This window comes from Tribolium castaneum, chromosome 5, assembly GCF_031307605.1.
Source record: "Tribolium castaneum strain GA2 chromosome 5, icTriCast1.1, whole genome shotgun sequence".
Lineage (NCBI taxonomy): Eukaryota > Metazoa > Arthropoda > Insecta > Coleoptera > Tenebrionidae > Tribolium > Tribolium castaneum.
The window spans coordinates 12,572,685-12,597,911 of record NC_087398.1 but is presented as its reverse complement, the minus strand read 5'-3'; the positions used below and the strand labels follow the sequence as shown (position 1 = coordinate 12,597,911).

The 25,227-nt window shown below is 34.2% G+C and overlaps 1 protein-coding gene across 2 annotated transcripts in view; it reads right to left on the bottom strand.

The window, feature by feature from the left end:
- Positions 1-25,227, bottom strand: part of LOC659457 (uncharacterized protein) — a 76,603-nt gene that overhangs the window by 19,366 nt on the left and 32,010 nt on the right. For both annotated transcript variants that reach the window (XM_008194745.3, XM_965761.4), the window contains one exon: positions 20,807-20,847. The gene's annotated coding sequence lies outside the window, so the exon portion shown is untranslated. The remainder of the gene's footprint in view (positions 1-20,806; positions 20,848-25,227) is intronic.

Below are 25,227 nucleotides of genomic sequence, written 5' to 3'. Positions count from 1 at the left end.
TTGCAGTTATCATTATAGCCATTATAGCCATTGCTACAAAAACTCTGTCCTCAGCTCTAAATATCTAAGCTACTGAAATTACAGTGGTGTCCTGTTATAACGAACTCAGAAAATGCATCAAAGTCAAAAAGTTTTTTTTTAGCAGTTATTTTTACTTTACATGTGAAATAAGACGAAATAAATAAGTACCTATCGTAAAAAATACATAAATTCTTAGCGAAACAGTAATATTTTGCCAAGTGGTAAAAGGGTAAATGTGATAGTTTAAAAAATATTTTAAGGGGTGGTAGCTTAAAAGAAGTCAAAATTACTCAACTTGCCTTATCCGAATGTTTATAGTTTCTGAGATATAGAGAGTTTTAGTCGGCGAATAAATTTCATTTTACGGGGCAGTCTTAAACTTTATCAACAGAAATTGTAAAAAAATATTATTCTTAAAGTTAGTTCTTTAAAACCTATTACAATCCTTTAAAGAATTTTTGTTAAAATTTGCAAAAACAGCCATGTTTATATTCCAAACTAGCAAATTCGGCCTGTGCTGTTAAAAGGTGACAGTAGAATTCAAAACTGAAAATAGTGAGAAATAACACAACTTGCTTTTTCCGAATTTTGAAATTTCTGAGATATAGAGAGTTTTCGACGGCGAATAATTTTGACACCAACAATATTTCTTAAAAAAAGATCACTGAGCTTTGTTCTGCAAAATGTATTACACTGAGTTAAAATTAGCAGTAACAGCTGTCATAAAAAAATATAAAAAAATTTTGCATCGACACATTTCTCAAAATTCGGTGAAAAATTCGTCATAAACAAAAAATTGCTTACAATTTTAAGTCAAATCTAGTTCATTATATTCGGAAGTTCGTTATAAGCGGGTTTGCTGTAATCGGTAAAAAATATAGGTACATTGAGCTTATGGAAAAATTTTTGGTGCCTGAAAAATAGTATGTATCTACGTTATAGCTAAAAGTTTATTATAAGTGGGTTCGTTATAACGGAACTCCACTGAAAATGATTTTTTTTTAAACGCTTGAACACCAGCATTTATTATTTAAAGCAGGTGAAAAATTACCTACCTTACTGAAATAATAATATAATAAAAAATGAGAAATAATAAAAAATAAATAAATAATAAATAATAAATAATAAATAATAAATAATAAATAATAAATAATAAATAATAAATAATAAATAATAAATAATAAATAATAAATAATAAATAATAAATAATAAATAATAAATAATAAATAATAAATAATAAATAATAATATAATGAAATTACTGTGTAATTTGATTATAAATAATAAGATTGAAGAGAATTAAACTCGAAAACATAGAACTTTAAATGTGGGATTCTAGACTCTCTAGTTTTGAAATGTTATTATTTATTGTTCATTTATTCTTTTTAATTTGCATCTATCATTTTTACTGTGAATTTATTATTTTACTGTGCATTTATTATTTTTACTGTGCATTTATTATTTTACTGTGCATTTATCATTTTTACTGAACAAAAATACTTGTCATTTAAATAAAATACTGTGCATCTAATTTGTACCCATATTTATTTATATTGTTAACAAATTGTTAACAGTGCACTTACTTCACCTGGATAACTGTTGGGAAACAAAAAGATTGCCAAAATAAAACAGTTTTGTTTTGTTGCGATGAGCAAACCTGGAAATGTGTGAAATCCAGTTATTTCCGAAAAGTGCGGTCTAAGAACAATTCCATCTCTAATTGCGGCAAAAACCTGAATTAAATTGAAAAATCTGCCCAAGTTTTTTCAATTCTCAACGGATATTATCTCTTCTCGTTTCACCTGAAATTATTTCCTTTCCGTTATTACCTTTGTCTTCACAGTTAGCGATCGGTAAAGCGCCATTCCACCTTGTCAGAATTCATAGAAATTGCCCGGATGTGACAATAATAATCCATCAAGTTATCAGCCGAATTTCACAGTGTTAGAAATTGACAATCGTCTTGGTGTAATTTGGGAAAAAACCGACTCCGGCGGTATTTCCCTGAAACGCTACGAGACATGCTCGTTAAATTCGTTCCGGAGCCGTGCCGAAAAAAGTGCTTTGTCTAGATCGTCTAAGATTTTCATGGTCGACGGTCTCGAAATTAATAACTATAATAACGTGAACAATGAACCGGCGGTGTAGAGGAAAAAAATTTGACGAAATATATGGGTTAGACTACGTCCGGTTGCCCGTACTAGAGCCCGGATTCTTAGACTGCTTGACTAAAAATCCGGCTCTACTCTTCAGTGAGCCATTTGAATATAATGAAACGTTAAGAGCCATTTACATATGCGTGTCACGTGGCGGACAAGGAATTGTAACACCTTTGCACGTGTCAGCGCGTTTGACAGGTCTATAGCCGTCTTTTCACCGGACTTTTCCGGATTTCAAATCGCCGGTAATTTGTCACGAAGCGCAAAAATTCCAGAAAATTACAGCCAATCTTGGACAATTTGCGGGAATTAGGACTCACCTTTCTACAAAATTGGGAATTTATTGTAATCTCGCCCACAGCGAGAAGCTGGAAAAATATCCCGATTTATTGCTTGCCTTTTGTACAATAATTAATAACCGATGATGTTATCTGTTTGGCTGGTTTATGATCGCCATAAAGGCTGCCTGCGATGAATGCGAGGTATTTCTCTGAAAGGAGCGATTCTTCAAATTTTATGGATGGTTTGGAACTGGGTCTCTGTGGCGAGAATTCGAATTAAATTTTATTGCTCCGGGAGGCGATTTATCGAAATGATCGACGACTTATCTGATTTTATATTGCATTGTTGTTATTTTAATTCGAACAGTTGAGATTTTTTAGATATAAAGCAAACGACATAAATCAGATTGGGACTGGACTTGCGTAGGTCAAAATGACCCCACTTGGACCAATAAATTCCACTGGACAAGGCTTTGCCGGTCGTAAATAAAAAGACAAAGCCAAATTATCTCCAAATCGGTTTCCAATCAAAAATAAACTTGATAAAGTAAAAGTAAAATTACCTAATACAACACAACAAAATATCAACTCCTGTCCAGGTAAAAAATATTTTTTTATTTGTTTTACTGACTGGGAATAAAATAAAAAATCTACAGAGTGTCTCACCTAAAAGTTTTGAGCCTGATATTTCAGATATTTGTCAACGGATTTTTATGAAATTTAAAACGCAGATATTTCAGAAGGTAAAGATTAAAAGTCAGCTAATGTAAGAACTCAAGGCTTAAGAATCGTAATTTTTACAAAAAAAATTTTGGACGCTAGAATGTTCTGGAGTTGGAAATATTTTATTCACTGCTGGTAGGATTTTTTTCAAAAGCTTGAATTATAGCCCCAACTATTTCTTCGTTTCCAGTGACGTATTTTGTCTTCAAATTATTGCCGATTCTTTGAATTTTAAATTTTATGAAGACTTCATTTGATTAACATTTCACAGGAAGTCCAATGACACCTTCCATTGGCGAATATTGTTTCCTTTTTCAACAACACAGAAATTTCTGCCACTGTTGTTTGTTTTTAAAGTAATTTCACCATATTAATAGAATTTTATTTTTTTAACAGCGCGCACACTTTTGACAGATTTTTCAGTGGTGCACAAAATGTTGCTTAGCATTGCTTCGTCAATTGTTTCAAAAGGTGACTGCTCAAATACTTTTAAAATTTGGATCAAGTTTTTAACAACAAAAACTCATTTTTTTCTTGGATTAACTCAGCGATTTAGTTAATTTTTTGTGTGACGAAGTATTTTAATGATCTCATGGTGATTTGGCTTCATATTAAATAAAACAAACGTGTTTTAAAAATATTTTTTTTACCTCGAAGTCATTTTTTTGCTCCTAAAATATGTGCATTCTAAATTTTATATCAATTCGTTGACAAATAACTACGATATTAAAAGCTCAAAAAATGAGTCTGATCTTAAAAGCAATCGTTTCCACCTTATAAAAGTTTTCAGAAACTGGCTGGTAATAATCCGCTTTGTATTGCAATTTCTCTTGCTTTTTTGAAAGGTCATTTAATTCGCGATTTGTTTTCTTTCGCTCGTTGATTGTGTTTGATTAGTCAGGTTTCGAAATTTTTTGCGCCGTGTTTTTCCATCGGAATCAATACAATCATTATGCTATTTTTATATAATCCTTCGATTCATAATCGCCGAGCAATTTCAGGCTAAAATCGAGTTGTGGTCGCGTCACACTTTTGAAACCGCAGTTCTTCATTCCAGTTTCAAAATCTTTCCTCACTTTTGATTTATACACACATACTAGAAAAGCCCCACGTGGGCGTCAACTGGGCTTAAACGGCCATATCGCCTCATCTAAATCTCTTCGGGTCCCTCGACAGGTGTTTAGGCGTGAACAAATTTACATATAAAGTGACCCGAGACAAATTAAATTTATCAAAAATTGTCCGGATTTCGAGCATCTGCGAATCGGTGAAGTAGCCACCAGATGGTGTTTTTGCGGATTTTTTCTCCGGCGGTAATTGGAGAAAGCACAATTTCGTAAAAATGAGACAATGTAACTAATTTGTAACAAATGTTATTGCGGTGTTATGAATATAATCTTGAGTATCACGCTGCGATATTTCCTCTTTGTTGCGCTCCTCCTCGTCGCTTGATTCATATGCAAATGAGACGGTTTAGTTTCGATCATAATGCATCTTTGTGAGAAAACACGCGTCGGGTTGTCCGAATTAGAATTTTCTCGCCGGAGGCGATAAATCACTCGCAACTGCGGGAAGTGTTCATGAACTCGACTATTTTCACGTAGAAATTTATTGTGTAATTGTAAGTCGTTAAATTATTATTATTAATATTCTTTTTTGAGAGACACAAAATGGCAAAAGTGTTTTCGTGCAAGATTTCACAATCATGAAACCTCACAACACTAATTGCGGGATACGAATAAATGGGCTAACGTAATGGAATTAATTTTGACGAGGTTGGTAATATGAGACGGCGCGGCAATATCGTAAATCACAATAGATATTGCGACAGGACAGGTCGTCAATCATGGACTGGGGCCTAGTTTCTCCGGGATCGATCCGGGTCTTAGCCAGGAATGGGCGGGTTGTGGCCCATTTCAGTGCTGGAAGCCGGCCTAATGATGCTTCTCGGGAGAGAAAGCGGTCCGAAATTTCGCCACAACTTTGCGCAAAACTCGGCAAAAAATCATTAATGAATTAACTAATAAATTACTCTCAATTGCAGTTTCTATATTTGGTTAAAAAACAATTCGAGTTGGAACTCACGTTTGGGCTAATTACGGCGAGGCTATTAAACTAGTTATGTAACCGCGGCTAATTAATTATCAGAAAAAGTAAAGAAAGTAACAAATATTTGCAAGTGCATGGGGAAAAATCCATAATTAATCATGTGTGGGGAGTCGGCGAAAAATCGCGCTCCAAACTGTCTCGTTGCATAATCTACGGCTTAATTAAAGCCGTAATTATCCATTACTAAAATAATGTATACGGAGGAAAATCTAACTCGTTCAGCGGAGCAGAAACGTGAAAAATATCGAGCCAAGGTGAACGGGTCTAACTGTGATGGATTCTGAACAAGTGTCTGTTTTCTTTCCAACAATGGGTCTAAGCGCGGCGACTCTTGCAAAATAACACATTTTTTCCAAAGATAATTTCTTTTATTACCGTAATTACCGCGCAGACAATGCTATCATCATTAAAATATGTTAATTAGGATTTCGATTTCCGAGTATCGCTGCTTGTTTATTGATTCTACTCTTTAATTAAAACAAATCGATTCCTGCCTCTTATGTTCACGATGCTGAGGAAAATTGGAGAGTGGTCAGTGCTGCTGAAGCTGCTGCTTCGATTGCTTGTAATTTAATTAATACCAGGTACACTCCTTAACGAAATAATTGCTTCGTGTGCAGTTTTTATTAACTAATTTATGTCTTTGTTGCGCACAAGGAAGCTGAGATCACTGATATAAAACCAAGCAAAAATCTTACTCATTCCCCGGATGGAATTCGCATTTTTTACAACCAGCCACGACCCAAACAAAAACCATACGCGAATTAATTAACAACACAACATTATTGTTTTAAAATTAAAATGGTTCAAAAGTACCGTACAATCTCTCGGGTGCTGATAAAGGACATCAAACTTAATAGAAAATTGTTTGAACCTTAAAGTTAAATTTTTAAGTTAATTTTTGAGTGCTTTAGAATATATTTTTTTAACTACAGCTCTTGCAACAAATACCTGTTGAAAAAAATCATGATATGCAAAACAATTAAAAAACTTGGAAATTCGACAATAAATAAAATTCGACATCCTAGGAAACAAAAGAGCAACAATCGATACCGCTGCTGAAAAAAACAAATTAAAAATACAGGGTGCTCAAAAACTGGCGCACCAACTCAGTGGTACGTTGTTGAGAAGCATGTGTAGATCACGGGAAAAATATTGAAAAAATCCCTAAAGTCATATTTAAAAAAATCTGGAGCTACAAATTTATTTTGTTAACTTCTTTAGTTTTCACTATTTTTTAATGTTTTTATGTTTCGCACTAAGTAATTGTTCCCTAACAAAACGATGAATAATTATTTTTAAATTTTCTATCAGAAAATGTGATCTCTACTGTTAGACAACGTTGCCACATATCATTTATTTAAAATTTGTTATTTATTAATTACTTTAATACAAAGAATTTTTTTACTATTTTTACCTTTATGTGTAAGCAATTCTCTACCACACTCCATTGAGTTGGTGCTCCGATTTTTGAGCACCCGGTATATAAAAAAGTTGATTGAAAAAAATCTGACTTTATTTTTATGCTTAACTGTGCGTCTTTTATCACCATACGGGAGTTTGTCTGACACTTTTGACTCACCCGGTAATTGTCATTAAATAGTGAATTTTACTACAGACAAAGAATTGGTTTCAACAACTGTAAAGAATGTTCTGATTAATTCTAATTAATTGCTTTTCTTTATGTATTGTCTAATTGGCGTGGTTTAGACTGTAATTTGATTAAAAAACATACGTTTAATTGGGCTGAATTAAATCAAGCATTAAGTTTAATTACAATAAAATGTAAAAACAAATAATTAAAAAATCTGAGCCGAAAGCTGTAGATTTCAAATAGCCTAACTTAATTTTTCTTTATTATAATTCGGAGTTCCAAAGATAAATTTTTGCTTAGTTTGATTCAATTTTGGCTTTGTTTAGTGTTTCATTGTGTGGACAACAAAGTTAAAGTTTTTCAGGAAGTTAAAACGCAGTGACCACATTTATCACGTTTGAATCTGTTTGTCTTAAAATTGCGACAAAAATAAATTATTTGTTGTTTAGTATGTTTGTGTAAATTTCAGTTTTTCGTGTGGATAAGAAATGTGTATACAATTTTGCCATTTGTCATAAAAATAATTAGGTCCTTTCTATAGCATTACGAATCCTTATTTTTGCTGGTTGTGGGAAGGACGCAACATTCGCTCTTAAAACCCATTTATGCAACATTGCGAGGGACCATAAATCACAATAATTCCCATCACGCATTTCGGTTTCCTTTTCAAAAAACCGCAATAAAGCGACTGTACTTTTACTTTTGTTGTGTCAATTGATTAATGAATGTTGCAGTTTGTCATTCATTTAATTTTTTCGTCGCTATTTTCTCCCATTGTCATCTATCAAATTACGCATCGACATGCATGAAATAGAGAAATCGCAAACTTGGCCTTTTTGCGCCAAATCCCAGCTGCAGACATCCTGAAAACGGCCATTTCCTCTTCCCGGACAGTTAAAAGACCGTCTGAAAATTGTTAATAAATCAAATTAAAAAATAGTTACGTTGCCTTGGCGCTTGGTTATTTCGCAATAGGCCGACCACGTCATTGTCTTTTTCCCTCAGTTTATGTCTCGTTATTGTATCCTTGCCGCGGGCCGCAGCGCGCACCTTTCGGGCCATTCTTGTTTCCGCAAATGCAGGTGAAACGTCGGTGCCGGCGCGGCGTCTGGGGTAAAAATCCAGCCACCTGTTGCAACGGTCATGCTCTGTTAGCGCTAATTGTTTATGGGGCAAGCCCCCCGTACTTTCGCTCGACGTATTTTTCGGCTTTTTGCGCCTTCAAAATCGGTGCACTTTCGAGTTTATTAACATCGTCCGATGACATCTCGAAGAGATAATTTTATGCGCAATTGCGACGATATTTCATCGAGGATTTCGAATTCCTAGCATAACTGTACAAGTTTGAGGAATTCTGTCGAGGAAACGCCTCACGGGATTAGAGGAATGGGCGATAGAACACCCCGTGAACGATTATACTAACTGGCGGTTGCGGTTCGAGAGTTTAATCAAATGCTGTTTTGGGTAATTGAATTTTATTTAAATGTTTATTGATGAGTCGTGGTGTTAAATTATAATTGAAGGTTAACAGAGCGTTTACCTCGAATCGTAAATGAGTGCCAACGGACTATTAAAGCGGATTTTCTGACGAGGTTTACGGATTTTAGGCTAATCGTGGAGATTATTGCCGCCAGCAGGATTAACCTACGAGACCCCAGCAGGAAAAACTTGCTGCAGGTGGAGCACATTTCGTGTCAGAGTCTAAACATTAAAATCGACAAAACAGTACTAAACAAAAATGTACTTGACCGAGAACAGCAGGAACTGAAATAAACTCCTTAAAATTACTCCTGCAGTTAACCAACAAATATAAAAATTGTTTACTGATTTCAGTATAGTTGCAATTACTAACCAAGAAAACAGCAGGAATTGGAATAAACTCACTAAAATTACACTTGCAGTTAACTATTAAATACGAAAATTGTTTACTGATTTCAGTACCGTGGCCATAAATAACCGAGAAAAATTCAGCCGGAATTATTTTCCTACATTGCAGGAATGAGCAGAAAACCACACTAAAGATGAACCAGGTTTTTAAATCTCAGCAAGAAAACTGCAGGATTTAACAAAACTTCAAAATTAGCTTGGCTAGGTGTGTCAAAAATTCAAAAAAATTCAAAAAAATTCAAAAAAATTTTTTTTATCTGATTGAAAGTAAAGTTATACAAAATTATTTGAATTTTTTGAAGCATTTGTATTTGCATCTAACAAACTGCGTGACCATTCTTCTAATTTTTATTTTTTTCAAAATTGTAAGTTCCTCTCCAGTTGTAATTAAACAAAAGAATTGTTTTACAAAAACAGAGGAAACAAAAGTTGTAACCGCTCAGTGCCTATTTCTAATTTATTCCATTACCTTGTTCATGGTTACATTAAAAATATTTGTTTAATTAAATTATTTTTAATAAATCAATATCTGATTGTAACATTTCAGACGTTAATTGAGGAAAATTAAACTGTATTAAATTAAAAAAAAATTGATTCAAAAATTTGGTTTCTTGAAAATGAAGGTAGTTTTTTCGGGGTTTAACAAAGTAAATCAAGAATATTATATTTTGGAATTCGTAGATGTGTTTTATTTATTCATTATGAAACAGTTTCTTCATTTCGGTTAGTTATTGGGTAAATTTATGAGGTAGTAGTTGTCCGGAATAAAAAACCGAGTTAGTTGTGCCATCCGATTGACATTTAATTAAAAGCGCCAGAAGAATTTTGAGAATCGGGGCCGTCATAAAAACCGAATTTGAAATACCCACATACAGAAATAGATATGCAAATGAGCAAAATTAATAGAAATTAATAAGAAAACTCGTTTGGATGTTCGAGTTCAGGCAGCGGTTCTTTTTTTAACCCGATTAGGGTGCTCACCTGTTCCACGGTGTTTACTTTTGAGTTTCTAACGGTCGTTCTCGCGCGGTGCCACAAAGAAATCAAACACTCTAAAAGGAAAAATAGTGATTTTTAACATTCGAAGAATCTTAAGTGGCTCTATAAGCCATCTTTATGGTGTGTTAAAACGTGTTTTCATTATTCAAATTTGCAACTGTCGGGAATGACAGGTGTTGTATCGGTAATGGACGTCCGAAAGGTCATCCTTTGATCGCGAATTTTTCAATCTATTGTTCGCGTTTCATATTTTCCTGACCTTTCGTGTCATTTGCATAAAAGGGTGTAGCTGCTCCACATCCGGCTGGAATCAGTCAGTCGAGACTGGCGCCCAAAGGGACGTTTCGCACCTCACGTTAAATTTGCCAAAATTCTGCGATGGGATGCGAGGTTGCCTCGAGAGAGAAAAAAACGGCCACCTCACGAACCTCACATAAGCGCTCCAACTACCAATTTAAATGCAATTTGTGATTAGATAATTACGGTTTAATCCAACTTAACCCGAACATTATGTTTAATAATTGATAATTCCGCGAGCCCCGGCCAGAAAATGGAGCGTTTGTTAGCCGCAATTACATTAATGTTAACTTTGCGCTTTTTGCCACTTGGGTTTTAGAAAGTGTCGACCCAAGCACCCGATTTATTCCATAAAACGGCCGATAATTGCGTTTATGTAACGAATTTTTCCCATAATATCGGATTGTTTTTGCCGTTTTTCAAATTCGTCGTCGTGGCCCCTTGAATTCTCAATTAAGCACGCGGTGAAAACTTAAGCAAACAAATTTTATATATTTAAAGCATTAACAATGTAAATACGCGTTTCAAACGGCATTTTAACGAGTCGAGTGATCCTTGTCTCGATTGTTTATTGAAGGATCTGGCTTTTCGGGGGACTAGTCATGACCATTACCTGCCCACGTATGCTAGATAACGCGAACGGTTTTTCTCCATTTTCTTCAAGAGATTAGTACGTGAAAGCGGAGGAAATTGAGCTTGACAGCTCGCCAATTAAGCGCTGCTTTATTTTTGGAGTTTTGCATAAATGGCAATGCGTGCGAACTGCGCCTGCATTTAAGACAGACATCAAATTTTCTTGTCGACTAAACGGATTTATTTGGTGAGAATTTTTAAGCAAGTGTCAATCAAAAAGTGAAATTTTTTGTTTTGTGCAATTAGTGTAAGTGGCTTCGCCATTAACGAATTATCGCTTCCAACCGAAAAATTTCTTTTTTTAAAATAGCAAATCTTCGGCCAGAAATGCCACAAGCAAGAATTTCATTATCGAAATAATCAAGCATATATTGTTTTTGTTACTTTTATCTTTACTAAATGTGCATGTTATACAGAGAGGTTTTTTAAATAAGAATTAAGTACTTTAGAAATTCAGCAAACACCTGAAAGTAACAACGTAATTGGACAATTAATTTAATTTGATTGCTTTTTGTTGAGTAAATAATAGATTTTACTTGGTTAGAAACAACAGAACAGAATTTGTACTGAAAACCGTTGAAACTTTGGTGGAAAATGCCATTCAGCAGGAATTGAAATAAATCTATCGGTAGAGAAATTTAGCAAGAATTGTTTTATGAAACTGAAACAGATATCTAATTGTTAACCCTTTTACCTCTTCATAACGTAGAAAGCAAAAAACATAAATTCAGCAAGAAGCACGTACTGAACTGAAAACGGCAGGAATTGAAACAAAAACTGAGAATGTGGGGCAAAAACCAGCTTTGCATTAATTGCTGCGGACTGCTCATTACCTTAATTTGTTTGGCGGTTTTTTGGATAACGGCAGGATTTGTCCTTGTGCAGGAACTGAGACAAATCCTCGTTTGGTTTTATTGCGGTATTTCATATTTTCTCAGCTTTCTTGCAATCAATGCACAAATGCATCTAAAAATGCCAGAGAAAGCTAGTAACACCCTCGGTATAAATCACCTCGTGTCATTTAATTTATGCCATTTTTACCGTTCCGGAGTTGACTCCTCTATCGTTTTGAAATCGCAAGTAAAATTTTGTAATATTTTCTTTTTATCAAGTATAATACACGTCTCGATGGACATACGGCCTTTGTAGAAAGCTGACTCTTGCCTTTATGGTCGGAAAGGTCGACCTTTAAGCATTGTGAAATCGCCATTCAGGCAGTAACAAAAATTTGCACTTTTCACTCGTAAATTCCGATCAATCACAAATCGCTTCGGTATAAATCAGTAAAAGTATTAATTATGTTTGGTTCGAGTCAAAGATCCGTCGTAAAATAGATGTTTGTTATTACCAGCCTATTGGCCGTTACTCTGGAATCCAGTAATGCAAGAAGGCAGTTACTGTAATACCCGACAACAGCTAATAGGGGAATATGCTTTAAGAGACAATAACAAATGATTTAAAAACTATTTACTTTGCTTTTACGGCACCAACACTTGACGGTGCTTCGCCGCAGGATGTAATAAAATTTCCTGCTGCAAAAAACTGTTTGCTTTTTACATCTCCAACCTACTGATTTAATTTTTTTCGACATGAAAAATCATCACTGCGGTACTTAACTTGACAATTAATTAATGATATTTGTGAAAATAAATGGTTACAAGTCGCGTTGGTGACACGAAAAAGAGCCCGCCTCAAACGAAATCATGTATGAAATAAATCATTTAATTAAAGCTATAATGGGAATAAAATTAGGAGTAGTTAACATAATTATATAATGAAATAAAATAATTGCGCCTTAATGGTAACAGTAACGTTCCCAGCAGCACCGACAAATCTCGATTCCTTATCCAATTTGTCAAAATGTCAAAGTGTCTCTCAACTTCATAATTTAATCAGGCATGAACTGTACACTAATAACGCCGCTAATAATTCTGCGAACTTTGACTAAATGCCGCCGCCGTAAAACCGCAATTTGTCCAAGTCGAAGAAACACAAAAGCCGTGAAAAATCAGTCACGCATCGAAGGGCCGGTCGTGTGTTATTATTTGAGCATTTTTCCGAGCAAAACAGTAGTGATGATGATGAAGAGAAAAGGTCTAGTTAGAGAATGGAGAGCGGGGAGTCGCTCCAAGTCACGACCTACGCTGCGTGATGTCCCCCCTCAATTTCCCCCCTGAAGCGCTGACCAACTGACCATGCGGAACTACTCGCCAAGTGATAAATGTCTAGTTGCTATAATGGCTCTTTGCGAGATGCGGATGATTGATAGATACCAACCACAAAGCAAAAAAACTGAGAGAAATTCAGCAGGAATTGCTTCACAGGAAAGAGCAGGATTCACAACGAAAACGCCAGGATCTAGACCGCAATTACACAAAATCATCTTTCCTGCTGCATCAGCAGAATTTTTGGTAATCAAATAAAATATTAATAAGAAAACAAATAAAAAATCAGCCCAATTAAAGTTAAAAAAGTAAAGAAAAGTGTCTAACATCAGTTCTTTATTTTCTGAAGAAATAAAAAACATTTAGCAGGAGGAACTGAAACAAAAACGGTTAACTGAATAAGAATAATACCAATGATCGTCTAGTTTCTATAATGGCTCTTTGGGAGATGCGAATGATTAATAAACCACAAAGCAAAAAAACAGGAACATTCAACAGGAATTGCTCAACAAGATGGAGAAGAATTTCGGCCACAATTATTACAAGAATGTCATATTTCCTGCTACACAAAAATACAAATACACCAATGAAAACCGCCTAACATTAGCTCATTAAAATCTGAAGAAGGAAACATAATTCAGAAGGAATAGCTTAATCTTAAGCAGAAAGAACAAAAACAAAAACATAAAAAACTGTTTAAATAATATTATATTTCATTCAATTACATTCCATATTATATTAATATTATATTCCAACCACAATTAATGCAAAAATAATCAAAAAACTCTTCTGGAAGCCATTTCATCTTGCATCTTGATTAGATTATACATAGTCGCTTGAAAGTTGTTGAACAATTAAAAGTGTTTAAATTTTATCATCTGAAGGATTTTTCAAATTTTTCATCGTCATTTATTTTGAAAATACAAGGCTAAGTTAATTTTTTTAATGGCACGAAGGGTAAAATTTAATCATTTTTAAAAGAGCAGTAGTGATGTAACATGATACCCATCTTTACTTTTATTAAAATGTAAATTAATAAAAATTCAAAAATTTTCTGGTATCGTAAAACTAAGTTAGCTTTGAAAATATTGTTATTGTCGATATCCACCACTTGTATTTTAGCCAAAAATTAAACTTGGGTGCAATAATTAGTTTAGTAATAGAACATTTAAGTAAAACTGAGCGAAAATAACTCTCATGTTGGTTTATCATGGAGACAGAAAGCCAAGAAGTTAGTGGAAATCAGTTTGAACTTCGGTTGTTGCATAAAAATAAAGTATCCGTGTTTAAAATTTCTTAATTAAAACCTGTTTTTTTTTAGTTAAAAGTGTTATTGTAACAATTATTTTTAACTTTTACTTATTTTTTGGTTAATGAGCTAACGATAGATAAAGACAAGGCTAATAAATTTTACATTTTTCAAAATTTTCGATTTCTTTTTTAAGTTAAGGCATGCATATGTTATACCATAGAACTCTAGAACTCAGAAAAAATGCCCTTCTCAAATATATTAAATTTCACCCTTGTTGCTATTTAAAAAAAAAATCAAGTTAGTCTTGTATCCGAAGAACAAATGAAGATAGTAATTTAATAATTATTTGAAAGGATACAATTTATATACTCTTAAGCATATCTCTAATTTCAATAATGATTTAATGAATAGTTTTTATAATATTTAACTGTATCCATACTTTTTAGCGACCCTGTATAAATACGTGTTTGTAATTTAACAGGAAATGACAAAATGTGGACAAAATCATTTAAAAATTACTCCAAAACAAAAATAAGACTAAAAATCATGAAAATAATAAAACAACGGTAAATGAACTGAAGCAAAAACTGAGTTTTTAACAATGCGAGAGTGTAATGAAAAATTTCTGTTGGCGTTGAACCTAAAGACTGGTCGAGTCTTGGTTATGGACAAAAAAGGTTGAGTGAAGAGCTTTATAGCCGTAAGGATTGAAACGGAAATAGAGACGAAGAATTCCATTTGAGCTTTTTTTGATTTCGTTTAATTAACTTGTGTCAACGTTTGATCTAGAGGTTATATCTTTATTCCTTATTAATTAGAAGATGAGGTCAGCGATGGATGACCTTTGTCTAAGCTCAAAAGTAAATAATGAATATTTAAAACTTATCTATTCATCAATCATAATCCATGCCAAAATATTTTTTTAATCTGCTTTCGAGTCGAAAGAATTAGAAATTGAGTCAAAGTTTCTAAAACTTTGTTTATTTTTTCATGTTGGAGCTTATTAATTAGAGGATGGGGTCAAAGACAGTCGACCTCTTTCCTCTTTGAAAAATAAATAAATAAAGTACAAGTGCTTGAAAAAATTATCTTCTCATCAGTCATCAGTCATCACCGATGTCACAATAAATACAACGCTTAACAATGTTAATCTCATGATAAATTTAACTCGCATTTATCAGGTCAAAACGTTATAAATTATTCTTAGTTTCTTATTTAAATATCGTGATTTTTCCTCGGTTTGATGACGTAAAGCATTCCATCGAATTCGAAGAATATGGCTTAACACAATAAAAATAAATCAAACTTGGATTTGCTTTTTCCCATAACGGAGTTGCAGCGATCCATTAAGTCGACTCTTGCAAATTTCTTAATCGTATTGCAAAACGGCAAGAATCTAGAGCACGGGCAGACGTTCGACAAGTCGGAAAAGCACAACAATAAATTACAATTAGTTAATATTGTCGATACTCTGGTGGAAAACTAATTGGCAACGGGTGATTAATGCCAACCACTCGCCATAAATCGCACCTCAGCGACACATTTTTGACGAAACTGCGATGCCATCAAGACAATAACCGCAATTAATTTCGAGGGTTATGCAACCGGCACGCCCTGAATTTATCTAAAATGAATCGGAATCAATTGTCCCCTTTAAGGAAAATTCCCATTAAGCCCGACAATCTAGTATAAATCAAACTCTAGTAATTACGAGAGAATTTCTAATTGCTGTTTCTCCCGGTGACCCGTGAGTGTTTTGACACAAGAAGGTCTTAATCCACTGATGAAGAAAAATCGTCGCGTGACTCCGGATCGAATGTCATTTTAACGTCATCATCCATCTTCGAAATCTCCTCCGAATTTATCGATCTCGCGTGATCTAGAGCCGAAAGACTCTCAAAGACGGTAGGCTAACAATGAAGATAATTCCACTACCAAATCGGTAAAGTAAGATCAAGAAGCGATTAATCTTGTCATTGAAACATCGCGCTATCATAGTTCCTGTATACGCGCGGCTGATAAATGGTTGGGCGGGAACGATGTTCATAAACAATATGAATTATCTAGCGACGAGGGAATCCGGAGAGGAAATTGCAAAATTCCGGGCTGTTTGCAAGTAATTTAGCATTTAGTCGCGATTAGAGCGATCGCAGCTTTTACAGCAGATAACTGTAAAACGCTACTTCCAAATATGAAACACAGTATCTGCTTTAAATTCTTGTGCATAATTTTTCGCAGCACTTGGAGACAGACATAAATGAAATTTTGTTTATCATAGGACAACAATTGGTTAATTAACTGAAAACAAGAGTTAAGATAAAAAGGTTTTGGCCCAATATGTTTTTTTATTTTATCACAAAAAGTAAAGAAAAATTTGGAACAGTTATTTAAAAGAAGTTCTTTGTTAAAAACAGCAGTATAGGTAAGAAAAACAAACTTAGCTTTATTATAAAGTAGAACCAAAAATAATTTTCTGGAAAATTAATAAATAATAGTGACCCAAGAGAAATTAATGACAACAATAGGAACAACAAAAAAAATCTCGGTAAATACTAGAAAAAAAAATCGGGGAAATATTTTGTCGCAAATACTTTGTTAAAATAGCAGCATTTATTAAAAAACATTGCTTTGGCTTTATTTCACAGTAAAAAGCAATAGCAAAATAGATACGAACATAATTTTCCGGAAATATTTTATAGAATTCAAAATTATTATTAATTAAAATACAGAATGGATTTTTTTTCAACTGGAATAAAATTCATAACTTTGATTAAGGCGATTTTAGTGAAAATTCCCGGAACAGGTCAATTTTTATTTTTCTCTGCCTACTATTGCATATGGTTTTTGTTTTTCTGTTGGCAGAAATGCATAGTCACCTCTAACTTTTTTTTTAAATTTATTCAAAGCCAACTTGATAAAAAAATAAAAATTAATATTATAAGTTGAACATTATTTAATGCAATAATTGTTCAAAATGGGCATCGTTCCACACTTGAAAAATAACGTAACGATAGTAGCATGAATTTCTAACATTTTGCAACATTTCTAGTGTAATTTGCCTAATTTCAACTAATAAAAATTGGTTTTCATTTTTTTATCGGGTGGGCTTTGAAAATATTCAGAAAACAAATAATGCGTTGTATTCCTTGCAAAGTGCTCTTTCACATGAGGTGACACTTGACATACCGTTACATTTGAAAAAAAAAAGTTAAAGGTGGCTGTGCATTTTTAAAAACAGATAGACAAAAACCAGTGCACCAAATGATGTGCAAAGATAATCAAAAATCGACCTGTTTCAGAATTTTTTACAAAAATCGCTTATATCCAAGTTACGAATTTTATTTTAGTCAATAATAATTCAACACTGCTTTAATTTTTTAATCACTTGGGCGTTGACAATATTTAGAAAACAAATAATGCTTTGAACTGCTTTCGAAGAGCTTTTTCACATGAGGTGTCACACGACATATCGTTACATTTGAAAAAAAATTTGGAGGTGGCTGTGCATTTTTGACAGCAGATAAACAAAAATCATATCCACCAAATGATGGGCAAGAAAAACCAAATGCGCCTGTTTCTGAATTTTTTACAAAAATTGCCAATGTTCAAGTTATGAATTTTATTCCAAATAAGAATTCCACACAGTATATGGACAGAAGTAGTTAATAATAATATGACTTGGCAGGAATTACTAAAAAAATTGTTGGAAAACAGAATAAAGAAAACACCACTTCAGCAGGAAGTTATTACTCAGAAAGCGAAAACAGCAGGACTGTCAACTACTGGTAGAATAGTTGAAGAATCGAAATCACAAAGCTAATAATGTCTTAAGTTTAGCAGGAATAATCAATCACCTCAGTTTAAAATAATGTAAGTTTACTTTTTTCTTGCTACAGTTGGAACAGTAGGAACAAGATAATGGACGTCATTTAATTTTCCCAAGTTGTTGCTTTTTGAATTGGCAGCAAAAAATCACCACAATTATTAGCCCAACCTGGCTATAAAATAAACAAGTGCTTTTTGTTAGTTTTCGGTTCGATTTTCTTTGATTTCTTGCAGATAATTGCGCTGTTTTTCGCTTGAATCTAGTCCGTGGAAGAAATCTCGTCCATAAATCAGCCTCTGAAGTTAATATTCCTTGTGTTTGCGGAGCATAACTCGCGCCGGTTAATTTAATTTTTTAATGAGTGGTTAATATGCACACCCACCGCGAGACGAATTTTTTAAGTGGCTTATGGTGTAAAAAATCGGCGATGAAGCTTTCTATTTCATTACCGCTTTTTACTTATTTGAAGAAATCCGCTGGATTTCTAATCCTATTAATAATAAAACTGAGGTAGCATATCATCAAAACAAATTACATAAGAAAAAAACAACTTTCTTCTTCTACGCGCGTAAAAAAGTTAGTCGCCGGACATCCATAGCGGATTTTTTTCGAAATTAATCACAGCAGATGTGTTACTTTAATTAAACCCGATATTTAGACGGAAAAAATCGTGTCAAATGTGTGGAAAAGCACTTTAGAAAGCGCGCATATATTTCGAATTGGTCACTCGGTGATTAATTTCTAATGTTCATTATCGGCATTGTGCCCACGTTGCGCCCGAAAAACGCCCGTGGCTGTTAGAAATTTCCTGACCGCGGGCTACCACCAGGACATAAACCACGATGTCATCCTGGCCCTCCACTAGCCCACACTGACACTTTTCATGAATATGCAAGGACGAGTCGTAAAATCTCAAGCACTGTAATTAGAAGAGGTTTCTTGCCTTAAGCGGTACCGCAAGACAGACCAAACAGAAACAACACTGTTTTTGCATCTGAATTTTTAATTGTCTCGAATGACGCGGAATAATGATGGGACATTAAGGTTCTCGGATTCAGGCTATTTTGCTAGACTTGCTATTTCACCACTGGGTGATTTTTGGCAAAGCCACAATTAACATTCTTCGAGGTCAGTCACTGGATCTAATCGCCGAATGCAATGAGCCAAAGCTACATTTGCGCACCAAAACATCAGCACTTTTGCGGAATTATTTCAAACGTTTCAGAAACATTTTTGCTGCGCACTGCCCAACAAAAAGTCCAAAGTAAGCTCGGAAGCTAATTATTATTATAAGAAATCAGCAACATCGTTAATAACCGAATTGGTAGGTAAGTTGTTTTTAGATTTATTAAAAATTTACAAGATAATGTGTCTTTATCGAGCATTGAAATCTCTGTAGTTATGTCTTTTGTCAAAATTTTATTTTTTAGGCACAACACGGTCTAAAATCATGATGATTTAAAGATAAATGAAAATATAAATTCTTGTTGGTTGGTTTATAAATGTGTTGAAAAAAGTGGTATACAATAAAATACTACACCACAATAAAGCACTCGAATGGTTTTGTTGGAGACTTTAATGACCAGTTAATAGCAAAGTATAAAGCAAGAGTTTTTAAGAGAATTACATTTATTTTCATTTGTATTAATCATGTTTTGACATAAATGGTTAAAACTGGATACAATAACGTCGACTGAAATTTAAAGTTTCTGCAAGTTTTAAAAAAATGTGCTCTAATCGGTCATTGAAATCTCTCCACTTGTAACTAATTGAAATTGTACGTAAAATCTGAATTGTTTTAATTAAAAATTCCAAACATATGATTTCATCATAAATCAGTACAAGTTCGCGAAATCAGTAACTGGAAATAAAACAGGGAACGACCTTAGTTAATTTTTTTCGCAGCTTTGCAGGTAACGAGCGGATTCAGCCGTGCTTACGTAAGCTTTTTCTTAGAATTTGATTCAACATGAAGGAATTTCCGGTTGGTTTTTTAATTTTATGTGTTTTGGTTCGATTTTACGACTTGGTTTTTGTTTTAATTTGATTGAATTTTTTCAGGGTCCGAAATATTTCGAGTGAGCGAGCAGGTGCGAGCTTAGAGCGGTTCAAAAGTGGGTCAATTTCTCTATCCAAACCCGATTGTTCATCGGCCTTTTTGCTTTTGTTTCAGTGTTGTCGATCGGAAACAAATTTCCAGAAGCGCTCTATAACTCAAATTTTTCCTCTAGATGTGGGTCATTTGCCATCTGTGTTTATCCCTTGCCTATAAACCAGCATAACTGTCATCCCGTCGTTACTTCATCATTTATCTCCTCGCAGCGTTCTCTTCACCGCTTGAGGACCCCTTTGTATCAATTAAAAACGCGGAAGCTGAAAGGCTGAGACAAATCCGATCCTCAGTTAAACCAACTACAGTCTCGCTTCTGGCAGATAATAATATTGCAAACCCATTATTTTAACGACAATTACCATCACCGATGGCCGCAGTCTATAAATATCTCGGGCCTCGAGCGCTTTTTTAAATACTCTCTAATCGGCGCAAAATGGGCGAAAACAAATTCATTTCGCTGTTTTCGACCAAATAAACCTGTTGCGAGTCGAATCCGGAGATGGTTAGGTGTTATAAACACGTCGAAAGGATCGATAGTCGGTAATAACGTTCCGGTAATGCAGAAGATTAAAGCTGACGTTAATATATTACGTGTTTGGACATTGTAACGAATCTCAAAATGACGGTGATTACAAACGACTGAATTATAAACATCGACGCTTTATAATTTAACCAAATTACGAGCCAGCGACCGCTCAAACCCGAATCCTAATTAATTAAGAAAAAAACAACAATTTGTGACACTCACCTTAATCTCGCTGGAAATTCCGAGTCAGCCCATGGCAAAGTCTGCAACAGAAAAATTTCAGTTAGAACTAACTCCTCAACAGTTACCCGATTTTTATCTAATTGCGAAAGCACTTAAGACCGCATAAATGCTTTATAGTGTGCGATTAGAATAATAGCTTGACATAAGCAAATAATCACACGAGTGCCCGAAGCGAAACGTAATTAAATTTTGCTCAAGAAAAACATCTCGGACATGAGGTGGTTGCACACCGATCCATAAAACTGGCTAATTAATTTTTGCAATTTGTGCTTAAGTAACGCTTGCGAAACGGAAGACGCGACCAATTTAATTAAATGTCGGAGGTGAGGGGTTCGAAAATGATACAACGAAAAACTAATTTTTACAGAAATGCAATTAAATTCGTTCTAAAGATTGAGTAATGCGCATTTGTGGCGGGTCTTATTTTAAAAAGGCGGAGGAGAAAATTGGATGGAATTAAGGATTTCAGCAGAAGCAGCTAATTAAACTCGAGTTTTTTGACTAAATTGCAAAGGTTAAAAGCAGATACGGCGAAGGAATTTTAACATTCTTGGAAACAAATTAGCTCTATTTTTGCACTTTTAGCGGTAATTGCCTTATAAGCACCCATTAATGGGCTAAAATGCCTCAAACGAGCTTAATTTTTTCCTCAAATGTGTGCTAATCCCATTACTCTAATTCGATAAATATTGCTTATATATCTGTCAGAACTATTTTGAAACACAACAATAAATTCAAATTTTTTCATCGTTTCTGAATATTTTCTCATGTTTATCACTCTGGAGTGCAGTTTTTTTCATAGAAAACGGATAAATATTCATGAGCATTATAGTGGCAGCGAAAAATCGCACCGAAAGACAATAGTTCCCAAGCTAAAAACTGCATAAGCCACCTGACCTGAAATTTCGCACACAATAAGTCGCAAATTCGCTCATATCTCTCCATCATTTTAAATTTGCATGCCCTTCGCTCATCCATTATCCGAAAAACAATTAAAACGATGCAAACATCGACATTCCTGCAATTATTGTCCATTATCTGGCAAAACGCAAAATAAAAATGTTGGCGAAAGGGGAAATAGGGTCAAGACTTCCGTAACTGAAACAAATATCGAGCTCCCATCTTCCATTGCGCTTTTTTTCCGGATTTAATGAGATGTCCAGTAAAGTCGAAGCAAATAAAACGAAACGAAGTCAAATGGCGTGGAATAATAACACACCATGAATACCGTAGGCGATAGGAGAAAGTTATGATGATCTCTTTTGATTTGGTTTGGGTCCAGTGGCGTGTGCGTTGAAAGCTGGATTTTTCCCGGGTTGTAAAAACGTCAAAGGTCTCAGTTATAAATTGACCAAGGTTTTAGAACTGAATTAAATTCAATCAGGGTCGTGTAATTTTCGGTGGCCCTCGCAAATGTCGCCGGCTAATCGATCATGCAGAAAAAAAAGTCGAACACGATGGTATCGCTTAATGGCGGTGTTGTGCACGATTTTTTCATCAATAAAATCCCCGTTCCTTGTTATTACTTCTATTAACATTAATTAGGACAAGATTGGGACTTTTTCTTTAAAAGCTCTTCTTATTACGCTGCTATTTTAGTTTTATTTGTCATTTGGTAATTGTTGTTCCGCTACTCGCTTGTGACTTGTCTATTTATTAAATGTGAATGGGTCACAATGAAAGCATATAATAAACCCGGAGAAAAGCAACATACTTAACGTTAGGTTACTGCTTCTTGCTAAATATAATAATTTTGACAAATGGATTATCATTAATCTCAACGCAAAAGAATTTTCGTGTCCCTATTTTGCTCAATCAGGTTTATTCTCTTTTCAATTAAGCGCTTTAAAATTAATAAGGCTCTTACTGCTTAACGTCTAATTTTCATATTTATTTTTCATAGATGATGATGATGAGCACTTCCGACCATTAATTATTTTCACGTTTTTTACTATTTTGCAGCCTCATTTATCGACCATTAGGCAGACGAGGCTAACATTTTTGAAATCGGAGCTTACCATTAGAAAATATTCACATAATTTGGCGTTCAAATCATTGCTTGTGTTCTAGCCAGGCATTAAAATCACCGCATAAATGTTACTATTTAGACAAGACCCAAGTGTTTTATCGATAATATTAAAAAGTTTAAGACAAAATATGCAAAGCACACTAAATAAAGTAACAATTTAATGATTTCAACGATAAATTAATACTCGTTAGACGAGTATGTGTCTTAGCTGCTCATTGAAGTCTCCAATATTTCTTTAATATTTTGATAAATAACGTATATCTAAGCTCCTTGTAGATGTTTTAAGTTTTATTTTACACAATTATGTTCATTTTTAATTAGCTACTCAGAGAACGCGACAATGCAAAATTATGAATTATTTTCTCTTAAAATTAAAAATAATCTTACATAATTAGAGCTGTACACTGCTGTACAACTTACTAAATGCTTAAGAATATCCTTGGCTCCGTAAATCCATGAAAGTAGGTGGAAACTTCGACGACAGGTAAGAACACGAACTCAAAACTTGCCACAGCATTATCCTGGGGCCATTTTGTTTTTCCTCAATTTTTGTTTATGGCCCCGGTGTAGTTTTTACGACACCTGTCAAAAGTTAACGACTCTTCATCATAAAAATCAAGAGCCTCATCGATTTTTACGCTTCTTAATAACATTTTTATGGCTGGCAGCGTGCTATAAAACCTTTTTCAATTTCCCACATATTTTGGTCGTTCACATGAGAGCGCATCGCGGTCTCGTGCGCGGCGCGCCCGACTTCCGGATTCGAGTGTCAACTGTTTTCATCGTAGCACACTAGCGTGAGAAACAGATGACTAACGCGGCCAAGTCAAGGCCGACCGTGATTTATGACCGGCCGGACTGGCTAATGCACTTAAGTAGGACTTGGCACGGTGTGATAAATTAATATAAAACCGATTCGACGACTGCGATTCTTTATGGCTTATTAAATCGATACATGTTCACTAAATTGACTTAATGTGTCGCGCGGGCTTTGGATTTCGACCGACAGATAAATGTTGCACTTCCAGTTGAGAAATGCACTTGTCGCGGGATTAATCAGGGCGGCTGAGGCGTAGGAGGTTGCAGTGTTGCCACGTGTGAAAAAATCACCAGATTGTCGGAAAAATCACTAAGTGAGCTTTCATTTGCGGGATTTTTCGGTTGTATGTTAGTCGTAAAAGATGTGAAAAATTTCGTGATTCGGAGGCATCGGTGCGAAGGAGGCGCTGGTACGCATTGTCGGCGAGAACTAGAGCATGCCCACTCTCAGGAGTGATGCGGGCCAGATTTTACCACATGATTAAGGAACAAGAACCGGAGGTGCCATGTTCTGAGGGTTCATTACATGACACTTCTTTTGGTAATTGTATGGGATTGGATTACACGCATCGAGAAATGTGGCTACCGGCCTACCATCAGTTTATCGCCAGGATATTAATGGACGTTGTTTATAACACTGTTAGTTTACATTTATCAGTTACGCTTTCTTACTCGATAGTTAATTTTTTTAAACACCAATTCATCAGGACTGTCAAAGAAGCAAATTTTTATGACACTTTTCAATTTTATGATAAATATCCAGCGATTTCAACGATAAACAGAATTTAATAACTGTAAAAATGCTTTTTGTTTACACTTACAACAAAACAATCTAATATCTAACCTCAATTTTTTGCTAATGCGTCTAATTGTGTTTAGAAAAGTTTAGATAAGCGGAAAATCAACTTCCTCAAACTTCTGGTTTTTGTCAGGATTTTTTATACTTACCCAATTTAGTTAAGTAGTTCCGAAATATTCAACAGAGAAAAAAAAGTTTTTTTTATTAAATTTTGGATTGACATTTTTTCATTCCAAAATCAATACTAACTTATCTTATATTTCAAAATTTTTAAAGCGTATATGGGCATTTGAAAGAAAAAAGCCTTTTTTTTGGTAATTCAAAACAAAAATAAAAAATAAACAAGTAGTTAAAGTTTCATTTGGAGAACTTAATTTTACCGAATAAAATGCTTCAATTTTTTGTTCCATTCAGTTAAATAAATAGAATGATAATTCTCCTTCTCTACATTTATTAGTTTTCAAGTTATTTTAACTTTTTGTTGTAATTGTGAAATTCATCAAACAAAAAACAAAAAAAAAACAAAAAATTATTACAGCTTTTCACACCTGAATTTAATGAATTTCTTCTTTATTTACAGAAAATGTAACAATGCGTAATATTTATTGGGCAAAACAGCTAGGTATGGTTAGTAATAAATTTCTCGCGATATCAAAAATATCACAATAACTTCAAAATTCAGAAAATTGGGAATACACAGTACAGAATTCACTTAACACACATATCGCTGCAGAATTAAATTTTTCTGTAAGT